Source organism: Macaca thibetana, chromosome 11, assembly GCF_024542745.1.
Source record: "Macaca thibetana thibetana isolate TM-01 chromosome 11, ASM2454274v1, whole genome shotgun sequence".
In the NCBI taxonomy this organism is placed as follows: Eukaryota; Metazoa; Chordata; class Mammalia; order Primates; family Cercopithecidae; genus Macaca; species Macaca thibetana.
The window spans coordinates 6,383,659-6,401,370 of NC_065588.1; the positions used below are offsets into that span (position 1 = coordinate 6,383,659).

The following is a 17,712-nucleotide window of genomic DNA, read 5'->3' on the forward strand; positions in this document are numbered from 1 at the left end:
TTTGGAGCACGGTTCCCAGTGTGTAGCTACGTGCTGGTGTGTTTAGTGTCTATCTCCCACCCCCACGACCTCCGTCACCACCTCCTCCAGGCATGAAGCTTCTTGAAGGCGGGAACCAATGCTGTTTGGTCGCCACTCTATCCCCAGCACCCAGCACAGCTCTGGGCATGTCCTTGGTGCCTTCCACATCTTTGCTGATGAATGGGTGAGACTCTCTCTCAGTGTGGCAACAGCGCAGCGTTGGACACTCCAGGAACTGAACCCCAGCCTCACCACTTCCTGGCTGTGTGACCTGGGCAGTCTTAACCTGTTTGAACTTCAGGCTCTTCATTGATAAAATGGGGACATCTTGCAAGGCAGTTTGAGGATTGTATTACATAACCTATATAAAGTGTTTGCCCCTGGTCAACCAACTGGTCCCTAACATCACTGTATTCTACACCTTCAAGGGGATACTACTACGTAGGCAATAATTCTTGACTTTTGGTGGGAGGAGACGGTCACATACACCTTTGAGAACTTGATTACAACTATAGAATTACCTCTAGGCCGGGCACTTTGGGAGGCTGAGGCAGGCGGATCACGAGGTCAGATCGAGACCATCCTGGCTAACACAGTGAAACCCTGTCTCTACTAAAAAAATACAAAAAAAATTATCCGGGCATGGTGACAGGTGCCTGTAGTCGCAGCTACTTGGGAGGCTGAGGCAGGAGAATGGCGTGAACCCGGGAGGCGGAGCTTGCAGTGAGCCGAGATCATGCCACTGCACTCCAGCCTGGGCGACAGAGCGAGACTCTGAGAAACAAAACAAAACAAAACAAAACAAAAACCCTACCTCTAGATAGAGGTATATATGCTTATTCAGACATATATATATAAATTCTGAGGTTCACTGACCATAAAAAGTTCTACCATGGTTGCCAGGTTAAGAACCCTGAATGTAAGGAAAGAAACAAAATTAATGTGGTTAAAGAGCTGAAAGGTGGGTAGCCGTCAAGAACACATGGAGAAGCATAGGAAGGCCAGACCCAGAGGGGGTCCAAGGCTGGCGTCCCTAGTGCCACAGTGCCCTCTGGCGGTAGATCATAATTATTGCAGCGTACTCCCAGGCCAGAGGAAGAAATGTAGGACTCGGAAAATGCCCGAGTCCACTCTGTCTCCCCTCAAGCCTCCAGATGGCCTCTGTCCACCCATCTGTCCTTTAATCGTCTTCCCCACAGCCCATCTCTTAGGAATTTGATATCTCTTAAGGCAGTGAAATGTTTCTCAGAGTGAGGCCCAAGGACAGTTTACTCAACAGGTCCTCAGGTAATAGGACTATCCTTCAGATAGTTTCAGAGGACAAAGTGATCAACAATTTTGTTCCCCTACTTTTCACAGATCTGAAAAATGACAGTGATTATGGCTGTCACAGAAATATCATTATGTTCTAATAATGATTATGTTTTTACTACTTATTACAATCGTAAAATTTGCACAAGGGGTTTCCAGGACTGCTTGAATTATCTTGACTAATCCTTTCGTTGGATTGTTTCTTTTTTGAAACAGGGTCTCACCCTATTGCCCAGGCTGGAGTGCAGTGGTTCAATCTCAGTTCACTGCAGCCTCAACCTCCGGGGCTCAAGAGATCCTCCCACCTCAGCCTCCCAAATAGCTGGGACCACAGGCATGCACCACCATGCCTGGCTAATTTTATTGTTTGTGGGGACAAGGTCTCACTATGTTTCCCAGGCTGTTCTCCACCTCCTGGACTCAAGCAATCCTCCTACCTCAGCCTCCCAAAGTGCTGGGATTACAGGCATGAGCCACTGCGCCCAGCCACCTGGGCTAATCTGATTTTCCATCCTGTACAGGTTTTTGTTTATATTTTAAAATGTGCTTTATGCATTCATATGGTTGTGCAATATCTCCAAATTACAAAAGTTATTAAATGGCTCAAAAGTGCTTCACTGACTCATCAGAGTAGCAATGAAAATGAAAATGCATTTGACAGCTCAGAATAATGTCATCCACATAAACAGTGACCAGGATTTCAGTGGGAATATAAAATAGCTGTATGTGCTAGAGGAAGAAGGAAAAATGTAAATGATTATTTAGCCCAAGCAGCAAAGAGAAACTGTAGAGAAGAGCTACCTCAGAGACTATCTAGAAACTGGGTTTTACTGGCTATTCACTCCTTGTCCCCAGTGAATTATCTGCTATGAAATGTCAGCTCTTGGCTCGAAGTCATCAGATCTTTTGTATCAGTCACAATCAGAGTCTACTGATTTTTTTTCCCCCAGAATAAGCACAAAGCAACATTTTCCAGAATAAAAATTTAATTTTGTGCAAGAATATAGCATATCATTCAAAACTGCCCTCACTCCTACAGCTGCAAGTCACTGAACGACAAAGAAGCCAGACAAACTAGCTGGGAGGTTAATGACATTAATACTTAGAAGTGGCTGGGCACGGTGGCTCACGCCTGTAATCCCAGCACTTTGGGAGTCTGAGGCAGGTAGATCACAAGGTCAGGAGATCGAGACCATCCTAGCTAACAAGATGAAACCCCGTCTCTACTAAAAACAAAAAAAAATTAGTCGGGCGTGGTGGCGGGCGCTTGTAGTCCCAGCTACTCTGGAGGCTGAGGCAGGAGAATGGCGTGAACCCAGGAGGCGGAGCTTGCAGTGAGCCGAGATTGCGCCACTGCACTCCAGCCTGGGCGACAGAGCACGACTATCTCAAAATAAATAAATACATACTTAGAAGCAGTTTTATCAAATGCCACTGTTGCATGTCACATAACAATGGCAACACACAAGAGCAATCACCATGATATGTATCTGCTACCAGAGTCCTTTTTTTTTTTTTTTTGAGATGGAGTCTCACTCTGTTGCCCAGGCTGGAATGCAGTGGTACAATCTCGGCTCACTGCAACCTCCAACTGATTCTCCTGCCTCAGCCTCCAGAGTAGCTGGGATTACAGGCGCACACCACCATGCCTGGCTATTTGTGTGTGTGTGTATGTGTGTGTGTGTATTTTTAGTAGAGACGGGGTTTCACCATGTTGGCCAGGCTGGTCTTGAACTCCTGACCTCATGATCCACCCACCTCGGCCTCCCAAAGTGTTGGGATTACAGGCGTGAGCCACCACGCCCAGCAATAGTCCTCTTCATGGCTGGCTAAACTCCTGATGCACAGACTGAAATGACCTTCATGTGACTCAGGCTGCAGTCACTAAGGACACATTCCTTTCAATGTGATCATGTGGAAACAGGCAGCATGTACAAGGGAATGCTTCCCTGTCACTCCAGCGCCCCACCCCACACACACACCATGAGGTACTCTGACCCTAGAAAGCAAAGGTGAACTGCATTTTGTTTTAATTTGACATTTTTTATTGAGATACAATTCACATAATTTAAAAGTTACCATTTTAGGAGGGGTAGTGGCTCATGCCTGTAATCCCAGCACTTTGGGAGGCCGAGGCGGGCGGATCACGAGGTCAGGAGATTGAGACCATCCTGACTAACACGGTGAAACCCCGTCTCTACTAAAAATACAAAAAATTAGCTGGGCGTGGTGGCGGGTGCCTGTAGCCCCAGCTACTCGGGAGGCTAAGTAAGGCGGGAGAATGGTGTGAACCTGGGAAGCGGAGCTTGCAGTGAGCCGAGATCGCGCCACTGCACTCCAGCCTGGGCAACTGAGCAAGACTCCATCTCAAAAAAAAAAAAAAAACAAGTCACCATTTTAAAGACCAGGCACAGTGGCTCACACCTGTAATACCAACACTTTGGGAGAACGAGGCAGGCAGATAGGTTGAGCTCAGGGGTTTGAGACCAGCCTGGACAACATGCCCAAACTCCATCTCTAGAAAAAATAAAATAGCCCGGCCGGGCGCGGTGGCTCAAGTCTGTAATCCCGGCACTTTGGGAGGCCGAGATGGGCGGATCACGAGGTCAGGAGATCGAGACCATCCTGGCTAACACGGTGAAACCCTGTCTCTACTAAAAAATACAAAAAACTAGCCAGGCGAGGTGGCAGGCGTCTGTAGTCCCAGCTACTCCGGAGGCTGAGACAGGAGAATGGTGTGAACCCGGGAGGCGGAGCTTGCAGTGAGCTGAGATCCGGCCACTGCACTCCAGCCCGGGTGACAGAGCGAGACTCCGTCTCAAAAAAAAAATAAAAAAAATAAAATAAAATAAAATAACTAGCCCAGTATGGTGGTGTGCACCTGAGGTGGGAGGATCACTTGAGCCTGGGAGGTTGAGGCTGCAGTGAGCTCTGATTGTGCCACTGCACTCCAGCCTGAGCGAAAGAGTGAGACCATATTTAAAAAAAAAAAGTTAGTCCAGATTCTCTCCCTATACCATCCCCTGGCAACTGCTAATCTATTTTCTGTCGCTATGGATTTGCCTATTCTGGGCTTTTTATATAAATGGAATCATACAATATGTGACTGGCTTCTAAACAAAATGTTTTCAAGCTTCATGCATGTCGTAGCATGCAACAGAACTTCATTCCTCTTTACGGCTGAATAACATTCCATTGTATGGCTACGCCACATTTTGTTCATTCATTAATCACATCACTGAATGCACATTTGAATTACTTTGGCTAATTTTTTTTTTTTTTTTTTTTTTTTTTTTTGAGGCAGGTTCTCACTCTGTTGCTCAGGCTGGAGTGCAGTGGCGTGATCTTAGCTCACTGCAGCTTCAACCTACCGGGCTCAAGAGATCCTCCCGCCTCAGCCTCTCAAATAGCTGGGACTACACATGCCACGTTTATTTCATTCATTATTGCTTAATGGACGTTGGGGTTGTTTCTACTTTTTGGTATTATGAATAGTGCTGCTGTGAACATGCATGTACAAGTCTTTGTGTGAACACGTTTTCTCTTCTCTCAGATATATACCAACAAGTGCAGTTGCTGAGTTATATGGTGATTCTATATTTAACCTTTTGAGGGGCTGCCAAACTGTATTCCAAAGCAGCTGAATCATTTTACATTCCCACCACCAGTGTCTGAGGGTTCCGATTTCTCTATATTCACACCAACACTGGTTGCTTTCCTTGATTTTATTATATAGCTATCCTAATGGATGTGAAGGGATATCTCATTGTGGTTTTGATTTACATTTCTCTAATAACTAATGATGCTGACCATCCTCTCATGTGTTCATTAGCCATTTCTATATCTTCTTTGAAGATATGCCTATTCAGATGCTTTGCCCATTTTTAAAATTGTGTTGTCTTGATTGTTGAGTTGTAAGAGTTCTTTGTATAGGCCGGGGGCAGTGGCTCACACCTGTAATCCCAGCATTTTGGGAGGCCATGGTGGGTGGATCACCTGAGGTCAGGAGTTCAAGACCAACCTGACCAATATGGTGAAATCCTGTCTCTACTAAAATAACGAACAAACAAACAAAAATAGCTGGGCTTGGTGGTGTGCGCCTGCAGCCCCAGCTAGTCGAGAGGCTGAGGCAGGAGAATCACTTGAACCCAGGAGGTGGAGGTTGCGGTGAGCCAAGATCGCACTATTGCACTCCAGCCTAGGTGACAGAGTGAGAGTCCACCAAAACAAAAAACAAAAAACAAAAAAACAAAACAAACAAAAAAAAAAACAAGTGTTCTTTGTATATCCTGGATGCTAGGTCCTTATCAGATAGATATTTGCAAATATAGTCTTCCATTCTGTGGATTGTCTTTTCACTTTCTTATTGGTATCCTTTAACCCACAATGCTTTTAATTTTGCTAAAGTTTGATTTCTCTTAATTTATTTTTTCTTTGATTCTTGTGCTCATTTCTAAGAAACCATTTCCTAATTCAAAGTCACAGAGATTTTCACCTGTTTCCCCCTTTTTTTTTTTTTTTTTTGGAGACAGGATCTCCCTCCACTGTCCGGGCTGGAGTATAGTGGTGCAATGTCGGCTCACTGCAGCCTCAACCTCCCAGGCGCAAGCGCTCCTCCCACCTCAGCCTCCCAATTAGCACACCATCATGCCTGGCTAATTTTTTTTTTTTTTTTTTTTTTTTTTTTTTTTTTTTTTGAGACGGAGTCTCGCTTTGTCGTCCAGGCTGGAGCGCAGTGGCCGGATCTCAGCTCACTGCAAGCTCCGCCTCCCGGATTCACGCCATTCTCCTGCCTCAGCCTCCCGAGCAGCTGGGACTACAGACGCCCGCCACCTCGCCCGGCTAGTTTTTTTTGTATTTTTTAGTAGAGACCGGGTTTCACCGGGTTAGCAAGGATGGTCTCGATCTCCTGACCTCGTGATCCGCCCGTCTCGGCCTCCCAAAGTGCTGGGATTACAGGCTTGAGCCACCGCGCCCGGCCAATTTTTTTTATTATTTGTAGAGACGGGGTCTCACTATGTTGCCCAGGCTCCACCTATGTTTCCTTCTCAGAGTTTTATAGTTTTAGCTCTTGCATTTAGATCTTTGATGTATTTTAAGTTTTATATATGGTATGATATGAGTCTAAATTCATTCTTTTACATGTGGACATTGATTTGTTTCAGCGTCATTTGTTGAAAAGGCGATTATTTCTGCCACTGAATGGTTTTGGCAACGTTGGCAAAAGTCAATTGACCATAGATGTGCAGACAGGAATTATTATTATTATTATTTTTTGAGACGTAGTCTTGCACTATCGCCCAGGCTGGAGCGATCTCTGCTCACTGCAAGCTCCGCCTCCCGGGTTCACACCATTCTCCTGCCTCGGCCTCCCGCATAGCTGGAACTACAGGCGCCTGCCACCACGCCTGGTAAATTTTTTTTTTTTTTTTTTGAGATGGAGTTTCACTCTTATTGCCCAGGCTGGAGCGCAATGGCACGATCTTGGCTCACTGCGACCTCTGCCTCCCAGGTTCAAGCGATTCTCCTGCCTCAGCCTCCAGAGTAGCTGGGATTACAGGCATGCGCCACCATGTGGGCCTGGCTAATTTTTTTGTATCTTTAGTAGAGAGGGGGTTTCACTATGTTGGTCAGGTTGGTTTTAACTCCTGACCTTGTGATCTTCCTGCCTCAGCCTCCCAAAGTGCTGGGATTACAGGCGTGAGCCACCGCGCCCAGCCAATTTTTTTGTATTTTTAGTAGAGCCAGGGTTTCACCGTGTCAGCCAGGATGGTCTTGATCTCCTGACCTCGTGATTCGCTCGCCTGGGCCTCCCAAAGTGCTGGGATCACAGGCGGGAGCCACCATGCCCGGCCGATGTATGGACTGGATTCTGTTCCAGCCGTCTCTTTATCTATCCTTATGCCAATACCACATCGTCTTGATTACAGTAGCTGTGTAGTAAGTTTTGAAAGGTAGGGCCGGGCGCGGTGGCTCAAGCCTGTAATCCCAGCACTTTGGGAGGCCTAGACGGGTGGATCACGAGGTCAGGAGATCGAGACCATCCTGGCTAACATGGTGAAACCCCGTCTCTACTAAAAAAAAAAATACAAAAAAACTAGCCGGGCGATGTGGCAGATGCCTGTAGTCCCAGCTACTCGGGAGGCTGAGGCAGGAGAATGGCGTGAACCCGGGAGGCGAAGCTTGCAGTGAGCTGAGATCCGGCCACTGCACTCCAGCCTGGGCGACAGAGTGAGACTCTGTCTCAAAAAAAAAAAAAAAAAAAAAAAAAAAAAAGGTAGGAAGTATGAATCCTTTAACTGCGATCCTTTTCAAGATTGTTTTGTTTATTCTAGGTCCCATGCAATTCTGTATGAATTTTAGGATCAGCGTGTCCATTTCTGGGGTTTGGGGAGACAGTTTCAACAGGGATTGCATGGACTCTGTAGATAAATTTGGTATCAACATCTTAACAATATTAAGTTTTTAGACAATAACTATAGGCTGTCCTTTGATTTTATTTAGACCTTGTTTAATTTCTTTCAACAATATTTTTTAGTATGCAATTATTGCATTTCTTTGGTTAAATTTATTCCAAAGTATTCTATTCATTTTGATACTATTCTGAGTAGACAGTCTTCTTAATTTCACATTCAGGTTGTTCATCGCTAGTGCATAGAAATGCAACTGATTTTTGTATATAGAAAAGCCCGGAACTAGTAATGTAACTGATCTTGTATTCTGCAACTCTGCTGAACTGGTTTATAGCTCTAATTATTTTTTGTAGATTCTAATTATTTTTGTAGATTCCTTAGGGTTTTCTATATATAATATCATGACATTTGCAAACACAGATAGCTTTACTTCTTCCTTTCCATCACACAAGTTTTTTTAAAGGCAGGATGACATTTGTGACATTGATATGCTAACGAAAAGCATTAATCTCATTGTAAAGGGTTTGTTCAAGTAGTATATCTTAGTGACACAACAGAACCTATGACTCAGGACCAGTATTTTACAACCTTCATGTTAGAAATAAAATACCAGGATTTCTTGAACTTAGAACTCTGGCACAGTTGCAATATCAACGCTTTACTATTTCCCAACATTGGATTTTTTTTTTTAGAAATAAATCAAAAACATATGATTGAATATATTTTAAAACCACTGAGATTAAAAAGTAAACTTCATGTTATGCATATGTTACCACAATAAAAAAACAGTTGAAATTCAACATCAGAACATGAAATACTTTCCAACGAAGCCAAGGGTGGGATAAGAAATCTATTTGCCACCATCACCCAGGGTTAAAACAATCTTCCAAATTTTGAGTGTAGTGTGCTTACAGACGTAGGTCCTGGTGGTGTGGCAAATCACCCTCCCTGAGGATGTCTGCCACAGTTCTGAGTTCAAGTTTCATCAGCTTATCTAGGACTGTCTAACAGCCACAAAGCACTGGATGTCGTTCCCAAAGTCTGACACCAAGCTGAATTTAAATAATCTAGTGATGACAATGTCCTTCTCCTTGATTTAAAACAGAGACACCGTTGTTACTTTTTTAGTGTTTTAATACATTATTTTAAAATTTGAGACAAAATTGTTTTTGAGACAGGGTCTTGCTCTGATGCCCAGGCTGGAATATAGTGGTGTCATCACAGCTTACTACAGCCTTGACCTCCCAGGCTCAAGCAATCCAACCACCTCAGCCTCTGCAGGCAACTGGGACCACAGGTGGTGCACCAACACGCCGGCAGGGACATTTTTTTTTTTTTTCCAAGACAGGGTCTCACGCTGTCACCCAAGCTGGAGTGCAGTGGCATGATCTTGGCTCACTGCAACCTTCACCTCCCGGGTTCAAGTGATTCTCCCACCTCAGCCTCTCAAGTGGCCGGGATTACAGCCGCCCACCACTATGCCCGGCTAATTTTTGTGTTTTTAGTAGAGACGGAGTTTTGCCATATTGGCCAGGCTGGTCAGGAACTCCTGACTGCAAGTGATCTGCCCACCTTGGCCTCCCAAAGTGCACGGACTACAGACATGACCCACCGGCAGTGCCCAGCTGACCATTTTTTAAGTTGACCCAAAATTTTGGCATTTTGTGTATTAAACATCCATTAAAATGGCCCATGGAGGCCCAAGTTTGAGACATTTATTTGGTAGAAAGAGCACTGGGCGGCCAGGCGCGGTGGCTCACACCTGTAATCCCAGCACTTTGGGAGGCTGAGGCGGGTGGATCACCTGAGGTTAGGAGTTTGAGACCAGGCTGGCCAACATGGTGAAACCCCGTCTCTATTAAAAATACAAAAACATTAGCTGGGCGTGGTGGCAGGTACCTGTAATCCCAGCTACTTGGGAGGCTGAGGCAGGAGAATTGCTTGAACCCAGGAGGTGGTGGTTGCAGTGAGCTGAGATCCTGCCATTGCACTCCAGCCTGGGTGACAGAGCAAGACTCTGAAAAAAAAGAAAAAGAAAGAAAAGAAAAGAAAGAGCACTGGGCCAGGTGTGGTGGCTCAACACTCTGTCAAAAAAGAAAGAGAGAGAGAGAGAGAAGGAAAGAAGGAAGGAAAGGAAGGAAAGGAGGGGGGGAAGGAGGGAGGGAGGGAGGAAGAGTGAGCACTGGGCCAGGTGTGGTGGCTCAAGCCTGTAATCCCAACACTTTGGAAAGCCAAGGCAGGAAGATTGCTTGAGCCTAACAGTTAAAGACAAGCCTGGACAACATAGACAGACCCATCTCTATTAAAAAAAAAAAAAAAAAAAAAGTTTAAAGAAAGCACTGAACTATGAATCAGGAGCTCTAAATTCTAGTCCTGTTTTTGACCTTGGCTATGTTAAGCAAACTTTATCAGCCAATGTTTACTCATTTTCAAATGGATTGATATTTCTTGCCCTGGCTTCCTCACAGGGTTTCTATGACAAGCAAATGAGAAAATAGATGCACAAATGCTTTGTAACCTTGGCTTTGTGCAAATGTGTGAAATGAAATAATCTTTTCAAAGTCCACCTGTCCCTCTGGCTTCTCTTTCTCTTGGTTCCTTTATACATCATATATACGTCTCTGCCAGTTGCCAAACAACTGCTCCTCCCAGCTTTGCACGTATATATCTGCCACAACTTTGGGGAACAAACTCTGCTTGTCCCCGGTGAAGAAAGGGGCCAGATCTCCTAATCCTGCTCTAACTCTTCCTGGAGTCTCTCTCTCCATCTCCTGGGCTCCTCCTCTAGTTATGCAGAGGGAACAGGGCTTCTGATCAGCTTAGAGCAGCCCAGTTCTCTCTCACTCAATGGACGTGGCCCCAGCCCTGACTGCAGAGATCTGTCCCTTCACTCCACTGGGTTCCTTGTCCCGGCTTCCCAAGGAGCCCCACATCTGAGATTCCATAGACAAAGACACTTCCCCAACCCCCGCTGTGGCAGGCTGGGAAGCTGTGAGGAGCTCTGAGCCAGAAAAGGGAGAGGACAGCCCCACCTTGTAGACCCCACCCTCTAGGAATGGATTTATGCTTCATTGTTGGCAGAAACCATAGAAACCACAGATGACCATGAGTCAGTAGATAATAAACAGGATTCTTTACAAACAGAGGTTGCCTGGGGCAACCCTAGGAAGGTGAGGCCCTGGATTTCATGGTTTGGCCTGTAAGAACCTCCTAGCACCCCAGAACTCCCAAACATAATATTAGGCAATGCCAATGAGCACAGATCAATAATTTGCGCAGGTAAGTCCTTCTTGGGTTCCTATTCCAGATGCCCTGGCACTCTGAACTCCCCCATCCAAAGCTTCTTTCCATTCCTCAAACTCACCGTGTGGTCTCCTGGCTCTTAGCTTTCCTACCCAAGCCCCCAACTCCTTGAAATTCTCTTCCCTCTTCTTACTCAGAAAATACCTATTCATTCTTCACACCTCAGCTTAAATGTCAGGACTCCGGCATAAATGTCCCTGATCCCTGAAAGTGTCAGAAACCTCAGAAAAGAGGGCCAGGCATGGTGGCTCACGCCTGTAATCCCACCACTTTGGGAGGCCAAGGCCAATGGATCACTTGAGGTCAGGAGTTCAAGACCAGCCTGGCCAACATAGCGAAACCCTGTCTCTACTAAAAATACAAAAATTAGCTGGGCATGGTGGTGCACACCTGTAATCCCAGCCACTCAGGAGGTTGAGGCAGGGGAATTGCTTGAACCCAGGAGGTGGAGGTGACAGTGAGCTGAGATCTCACCACTGCACTCCAGCCTGGGTGGGAGAGTGAGACCCCGGAAACGATGAGATCTTACTTCTCCCTCACAGTCTGAAGACGGAGCACTTTCCATGGAGTGCTGATGAGCCAGGGTCCTGGGCTCCTTCCGGTATGCCAGCCCTAGGGCAAGTCTCTCAATGTCAAGGTCCAGGACTGCAACATCTCCTGTCCAAACAGCAGGATGGAGGCAGGACAGGATAGGAACGAAGTAGGAGAGGGGTCAAGTGCTCATGCTGGCTGGCGTCCCACCAGCCTTTTGACATGAGTCACCCTTCCGCCACTTTATAAGAGAAAGGTAGACCTCTTATCAGTGGTAGGCAATAGCAGGTAGTGGAAACCGTTTTCCCACCACAGCCAACGCAGGGAATAGAGGCTTCATTGTCCCTAGAGAATTGTAAAAGAGTAACCAACCAACCGAAGGCTCTTTGTTATCCCCTGGGCCAGCAATCCTAAACAATGTCAGTGATAGAACATTCCTCCCTGAAAATGTATTTTATTGGTCTAAGTTCTAAATCTAAATAAATGCTGTCATTACCACTGAGTTTTCATTATAGGTGAACTTCGGCTGGGCGGGCGCAGTGGCTCACGCCTGTAATCCCAGCACTTTGGGAGGCCAAGGCAGGCAGATCACCTGAGGTTAGGAGTTCGAGACCAGCCTGGCCAACATGGTGAAACCCCATCTCTACTAAAAATACAAAAATTAGCCAGGCGTGATGGTGCGTGCCTGTAATCCCAGCGACTCAGGAGGCTGAGGCGGGAGAATCACTTGAACCTGGGAGGCAGAGGTTGCCGTGAGCCGAGATGAGGCCACTGCACTCCAGCCTGGGTGACAGAGTGAGACTCCGTCTCAAAATAAATAAATAAATAAATAATATGTGAACTTCAAGTTAACTTGTTTTTATAACTTAGCGTTTAAATATCATTATCTCCTATACAGAAATTAAAGCTGAAAACTGCCGTTATACAGTGAGCCCCTGACACCCGCAGACTCAGCTACACGGGTTTCTTCCTTCGGGCTGGTCAGCGCCTCCGTCCCTGTGGAGCTGCTATGGAAGCAGGAGCTTGGGAGAGCCAGTGACACCATTTTACACTCAACTCCATCTATATATATATATATTTTTTAATTTAGAGACAGGGTCTCCCCATGTTGCCTGCCTGGTCTCAACTCCCGGTCTTTTTTGTTTTTTTGTTTTTTTTTTTTGAGACGGAGTCTCGCTCTGTCGCCCAGGCTGGAGTGCAGTGGCTGGATCTCAGCTCACTGCAAGCTCCGCCTCCTGGGTTCACGCCATTCTCCTGCCTCAGCCTCCCCAGTAGCTGGGACTACAGGCGCCCGCCACCTCGCCCGGCTAGTTTTTTGTATTTTTTTTTAGTAGAGACGGGGTTTCACCGTGTTAGCCAGGATGGTCTCGATCTCCTGACCTCGTGATCCGCCCGTCTCGGCCTCCCAAAGTGCTGGGATTACAGGCTTGAGCCACCGCGCCCGGCCAACTCCCGGTCTTAAGTAATCCTCCCGACTCGGCCTCCCAAAGTGCTGGGATTATAGGTGTGAGCCACAGCACCCGGCCAATCAACTCCATCTCAGAACTGGAAAGACACACACACACACACACACACACACACACACTAGACAGGCACATCCCTTGCTGGTCACAGCCTATAGTCACGGTGTGTTTATAGTTGAGGAGACAGTCTAAAGATGCCTACAAAGACCCGCTCCGACAACAATGGAGAGTCCGCATGTCCCGATACCCACATCAACATATGCTCTGAAGACAATCATAGTTATACCTTGATGTATTAATACTTACACACTAAAATGTCATGGAGAGTTTTCTTTAAATCAACAGAGTTATCAACTCTCTCATGCAGTCTGCTCACCCACATGTAGACACAGCTTAGTTTAACCTTTATATCGACCAGACCCCCATATGAGAAAAACTTAAAACAAAGCCGGGGCAGTCCTCTGCTTGCTTCCAGAGGACGCCCTCCTGGGTAACAGAATAGCTTTCGATAAACTGTCTTCTTACTGCACTCTGTGACTCGCCTTGATTCCTTCCTGCACGAGATCCCAGAACCCTCTGGGCTTCAAGGATCAAGACCCATTTTTCCACGAACAGAACCACATATCTCTGCCTTTCAATGGTAGATTCAGAACACACAATGATGGTGCCATGATTGCAAAGACAAAGGAATAACTTGAGTTATTTTCCTCGTGTCTACTTGGACTTTTATTTGTGTTAAAAATTTAAAACAGCGAAAAGGAGGTCAGGTGTGGTGGCTCACGCCTGTATCCCAGCACTTTGGGAGGCCATGGTGGGAGGATCACTTGAGACCAGGAGTTCAAGACCTGCCTGGCCCACATGGTGAAACCCTGTCTGTACTAAAAATACAAAAATTAACCGGGCATGGTGACACACGCCTGTAATCCCAGCTACTCGGGAGGCTGAGGCACAAGACCCACTTGAACCCAGCAGACGGAGATTGCAGTGAGCTGAGATTGCACTCCAGCCTGGGTGACAGAGCGAGACTCTGTCTTAAAAAAAAAAAAAAAGTGAAATGGAAAGCAAATTATAAGTTGTAATAGTTTTGTTTTATGAGGGCCAATATGAAAACTTCAATTCATGATTATTGCTGAAAATAACTTTTGTAAAGAAAGGGGGTGTTAAGAAATAATCCATGCTGGTCAGGTGCAGTGGCTTATGCCTGTAATCCCAGCACTTTGGGAGGCCAGGCAGGTGGCTCTCTTGAGCATAACAAGAACCTGTGTCTACAAACAATCATAATAACCCACGCCACATAGAATACTTTAGGCAGCACACAACGTCTCAACTTTCCCAAATTTTAAGATAGAATGCTTGGAGTGTAAAAGCGTCATGGCCCTGAAAAAAGGATGCTTCATAATATCAGTTTGAGTTGAACCAACGAGTGGATAAAGAAAATGTGATATGTATATGGAGTTGGAGACCACGATTCTAAGTGAAGTAATCCAGGAATGGAAAACCAAACATCGTATGTTCTCACTTATAAGTGGGGGAGCTAAGCTAGGAGGAGGCAAAGGCATAAGAATGATAATAATGGACTTTGGGGACTCAGGGAGAAGGGTGGGGAGGGTGAGGGATAAAAGACTACTCATTGGGTGCAGTGTACACTGCTCAGGTGATGAGTGTACCAAAATCTCAGAAACCACCACTAAAGAACTTATCCAGGTAACCAAACACCACCTGTTCCCCAAACACTATTGAAATAAAATTTTAAAAAATAAATAATAATGATATCGGTGTGGGTGAGTCTTCTTTTAATGAAATCACCACAAACCTCTTGTAGGTCTTCGTGTCTTCTCTGTCCTGTATATATTTTTGTAAAGGGCAAAATGTGAAGTTAAGAAGATGTGTTGGGATGTTGTAGGCTCAGACAGGGTGCAGCAGGAGTAGAAGTAGGGACAGTATTACTTTCCATACCCCCAAAGCTCCCCAGGAATACTGGAGTGCTGAGGGAGAGTCAGGTAGTAAATACTGATAGTGATAGCACCTTATATCATGCATGTGATAAGCTCGCTTATCGAGGCAGAGCTCCATGTCTTATCTATTTATCTTAAAGATCATCATGATTCTTTTTTTTTTTGAGACGGAGTCTTGCTCTGTAGCCCGGGCTGGAGTACAGTGGCCGGATCTCAGCTCACTGCAAGCTCCGCCTCCCGGGTTTATGCCATTCTCCTGCCTCAGCCTCCGGAGTAGCTGGGACTACAGGCGCCCGCCACCTCGCCCGGCTAGTTTTTTGTATTTTTAGTAGAGACGGGGTTTCACGGTGTTAGCCAGGATGGTCTCGATCTCCTGACCTCGTGATCCACCCGTCTCGGCCTCCCAAAGTGCTGGGATTACAGGCTTGAACCCCCGCGCCCGGCCATCATGATTCTTAAAAGCACCCAGACAATGCCCAGCTCCTGTGAAGCTCAAGGCAGATCTGCCACAGAGCAGCTTCTGAACCCTCACACAGAGTCCAGGGCCAGGCTGTCTGCCATCTTGGCAGGGCTGCTCTTCTCCAAATATTTTGCACAACTTCAAGAAGGGGGAAGTGAGGCCAGGTGCAGTGGCTCACGCCTGTTATCCCAGCACTTTGGGAGGCCGAGGTGGGCAGATCATCAGGTCAGGAGTTCGAGACCAGCCTGACCAACATGTTGAAACCCCCTCTCTACTAAAAATACAAAAATTAGCCGGGTGTGGGCGGCGGGCACCTGTAATCCCAGCTACTCAGAAGATTGAGGTAGGAAAAACGCTTGAACCCAGGAGGTGGAGGTTGCAGTGAGCCAAGATTGCACCTACTGCACTCCAGCCTGGGTGACAGAACGAGACTCTGTCTCCAAAAAAAAAAAAAAGAAGGGGGAAGTAAAAAGTTTCACATTTACTAGCAACAGATGAGCATTGCATCCTCCAAAAAAAGGAACATATATCAAAGGCACTTTACTATTCTATATTTACTAAGACTTGTAGGAAAAAACATCTTCATTCCCTTTTGCTCCCAATTATTGAATAATGGAAAGTCATATTCTTTTTTTTTTTTTTTTTTTTTTTTTTGAGACAGGGTCTCACTCTGTCACCCAGGCTGGAGTGCAGTGGCATGATCTTGACTCACTGCAACCTCCACCTCCCAGGCTCAACTCCCCTAGTAGATGGGTCTACAGGTGGGAGCCACCACACCTGGCTAATATTTGTACTTTTTTGTAGAGGGGTTTCACCATGTTGTCCAGACTGGTCTCGAGCTCCTGGCTTCAAGTGATCCACCTGCCTCAGTCTCCCAAAGTGCTGGGATTACAAACGTGAGCCACTAAGCCTAGCCTCAGTCATTAAAATTTTTTTTTACATGTCTCCAATTTGCTATCATTTCTCAATCACTTCTCGGCTCATTTATTTATTCCTACCATGTTCTTAGATTAACTTACCACTGAGATGTGATTCTACTGTAAATAATGCATTGAACAATGATCATGAATACATCTTTTGGAAACCTGCGACTTACTAATGATATATCTTCTTGTTAATTTGCTCTGCACCCTAATTATTCTAGCAATAAATAATTATTCATCCACTGGTACATTCTATTATACCATAAACATAAACCATACAATATGTCAGGTAATGTTCTAAGTACTTTATATATTAACTCATTTGGTCCTCACCACAACCATATGACGTAGACACAAATATGAAGATTCTGTGGCACAAAGAGGTTAAACAACCTGTCTAAGACCACACAGCCCATAAGTACCAAAACCAATATTCAGACCAAGGCTGCCTCAGTCCACACATGAGCCAAACCCCTGCACATGTTGCCTGTCCTTGAAAAAATGTTGGGGTACAGGGGAAGCTCTGTCCATCTCACTGGGGAAGGGTACCATCTCAAATTTTTCTTTTTAAGTTGAATATATATTTAAAATATATTTCTGCCATCCTGGACAACATACTGAAACTTTGTCTCTACAAAAAATACAAAAATTAGCCAGGTGCAGTGGTAGGTGCCTGTGGTCCCAGGTACCTGGGAGGCTGAGAGGATCACTTGAGTCCAGGGAGGTCAAGGCTACAGTGAGCCATGATCATGCCACTGCATTCCAGCCTGGGCAACAGAGCAAGACCTTATCTCAAAAAAAAAAAAACATATATATATATTTCTGTTTTAATTATATATCAGTAATTCTAGTGATAGAATGTGAGAGACCAAATGGGGCAAAATATCAGTAACTGACAAGTCTAGGTAAAGGGTATACAAAAGGTCATTATTATTTTTATTATTTTTTTTTTTTTTTTTTTTTTTTTTTTTTTTTTTTTTGAGACGGAGTCTTGCTCTGTCACCCAGGCTGGAGTGCAGTGGCCGGATCTCAGCTCACTGCAAGCTCCGCCTCCCGGGTTTACGCCATTCTCCTGCCTCAGCCTCCCGAGTAGCTGGGACTACAGGCGCCCGCCACCTCGCCCGGCTATTTTTTTGTATTTTTTAGTAGAGACGGGGTTTCACCGTGTTAGCCGGGATCGTCTCTCGATCTCCTGACCTCGTGATCCGCCCGTCTCAGCCTCCCAAAGTGCTGGGATTACAGGCTTGAGCCACCGCGCCCGGCCTAGGTCATTATATTATTCTTGCAAATTCCTAAAACTTTGAATTTTTTAAATAAAAAGTTAAAGAGAAT

At 45.6% G+C, this 17,712-nt stretch overlaps 1 long non-coding RNA gene across 1 annotated transcript in view; it reads right to left on the bottom strand.

Annotated features, from left to right (window-relative positions):
- LOC126930468 (uncharacterized) overlaps positions 1-17,712 on the bottom strand; it is a 44,354-nt gene that overhangs the window by 15,760 nt on the left and 10,882 nt on the right. The window lies entirely within an intron of this gene.